The following is a 2596-nucleotide window of genomic DNA, read 5'->3' as shown; positions in this document are numbered from 1 at the left end:
CGCATCATGACAGTCAGTTTTCGGCTTTCTCTGCTGAGGTGCTCGTCCGGAAGAACTGGGACACAATCGCAGTAGTTCTCCCTGTGCTACCTTAGCCGATATAGCGGAACGTAAGGCACCAAAACATGGGAGCTGGGAAAACCCAACTATTGACCCAAGACATGATTCAGAGCTGATGCATATAATGCTATAAGTTCGGGGTGCCACACTGTCGAAAGTGTTCGGACTTTTCTTGCCATGTTATGGGGTACATTGAAGCCCCTGGTGAGCTGAACGTACCAAGGTGTACGGGTGCAATTTGTAATAAATAAGCAGTCAAGGAAAAAAGATAAAGAAATGTAATAATAAGCTGATGTTGTATATTATTTTCCATTGTTATTTAAATAATACGTCAAAGCGTATGTATACAAGTAGTGCGATAAGCAAAATAGGACTATTTGACATCTCCTAGCCAAGGGTAAGCTGCGTGTGGGTATGTAAAACAACAGGTATAACGATCGTTATCAGAGACCACCTGGGGATTTCCTTGTACGCCAAAGCTTCTTGTCTCCTTGGTGTTTCCGTCTCGTGATGGGTCTGATAGTCAGGCTATCGAAAGAGCCTCCCGAAAATAGGGAGTTGAAAAGAAAAGTTGTGAAGGTGTACGGATCCTGGGGCAGTTGAGCCGCATTGTGGACCGTGTCGTACCCGTGCCTCCATCTATGCCCATGGTATTTTGAGTGCGTAATTATGTACGTGCGAGATAAATTTCACCGCTTGACTGGGATTGGGACGGAGGCCGAATTGCTCAGTGAGCTCTAGACGTGCCAGACGATCCTATTGCAGGGTACTCCGGACTCGCTTAACGCTGTCTGGGGGTTTTATTGCCGAATTGGTGGTCTGCCTAAGAAGGCTGCTCTGTACATCTGCTGCGAGGGCCACAGTGTGCTCCTCCGTAAGGAGCGAGCGCTCTGTGTTTCCATTGACTGTTATAACTCCGGGAGGTCCTGGCATTTTGATTTGAGGTATGCATAATGCGGTATCGCATTGAATCTAGCAAACACGGTTCATCCGAGCAGTGTGTGATAGCCAATGCGGAAGGGGACGATGTCGAAGATTAACTCCTCGCTTCGGAAGTTGTCCGGGGATCCGAAGACCACTTCCAGTGTGATTGAGCCTGTGCAACAGGCCTCTACACCTGGTATGACACCTTTGAAGGTGGTTTTTGTGGGTTTGATCCTTGAGGAGTCGATGCCCATTTTGCGCACTGTATCCTGATAGAGGAGGTTCAGGCTGCTGCCACCGTCCATAAGGACTCGCGTGAGATGGAATCCGTCAATGATGGGGTCGAGGACCAATGCATCCGAACCGCCATGATAGATACTGGTAGGATGGTCCCTGTGATCGAAAGTGATCGGACAAGAAGAGCATGGATTGAATTTTGGGGCGACTCGCTCCATCGCATATACATCCCTTAGTGCATGCTTCTGTTCCCGCTTGGGAATATGGGTGGCATATATCATGTTTACCGTTTTCACTTGGGGAGGAAATTTCTTCTGTCCTGCTGCATTCGGCGGCCGGGGCTCCTCGTTATCATCGCTGTGCAACCCCTTTTCCTTGTTTTGGTATTCAACTTGCCGGCCTGTTTGAACACCCAACATTCTCTGTTGGTGTGGTTGGCTGGTTTATCGGGGGTGCCGTGAATTTGACACGAGCGATCGAGTATGCGGTCCAGACTAGACGGACCCGGATTGTTTCTTTTGAATGGCTTTTTCCGCTGACCGGACTTAGAGCCACTGAATCCGGCATTGAGTGCCGTGTCTTCGGTGTTGTCGCCATTGTTGCGACGCATATGTCTATTGCGTCGTGGATTGCCATTGATATCTCTGGCATCTGAAGTGCCAGGATTTCTTGATGTGTTGTTGCTACGAGCCAGCCAGCTGTCCTCGCCCGCATAAAAGCAGGTCATGAGTGTTGTGGGGGCTGCCATTGACTTCGGCTTCTCTTGGCCGAGGTGTCGGGCGAGCCACTCATCGCGGATGTTATGCTTAAAGGCCGCTAAGGCTTCGACATTCGGAGAGTCGACAATTTGGTTCTTTTTAGTTAGGAACCAAGTCCAGAATTTCCTGGCCGACTCTCCAGGCTGTTGGGTTATGTGACTCAAGTCATCAGCATCCGGTGGTCGCACATAAGTGCCCTGGAAGTTGTCAAGGAATGCGTCTTCTAGGTTCTCCCAACTACCAATGGAGTTTGCCGGCAGGCTGTTCAGCCAATGCCGAGCCGGTCCTTTGAGCTTTAGTGGAAGGTATTTGATGGCATGTAGATCATCACCACGGGCCATGTGAAGGTGGAGAAGGAAATCTTCAATCCATACCACAGGTTCTGTTGTACCATCATATGATTCAATGTTCACGGGTTTAAACCCTTCTGGGAATTCATGATCCATTACTTCATCAGTGAAACATAGGGGGTGTGTGGCGCCTCTGTGCCGAGCTACATCACGACGCGATTCAAATGAGTCTGGTCTGTTATATTCGGCCCGGCCAGACTTGTTTTTAGTATATCCGGCGTGACGGTCCTCGTCACGCGTTGGGGCGTGCCCCCGTGATCCGTAGAT

The sequence above is a fragment of the Triticum aestivum genome, chromosome 2B (assembly GCF_018294505.1).
Source record: "Triticum aestivum cultivar Chinese Spring chromosome 2B, IWGSC CS RefSeq v2.1, whole genome shotgun sequence".
Classification (NCBI taxonomy): Eukaryota; Viridiplantae; Streptophyta; class Magnoliopsida; order Poales; family Poaceae; genus Triticum; species Triticum aestivum.
Note: the sequence above shows the minus strand (reverse complement) of the source record.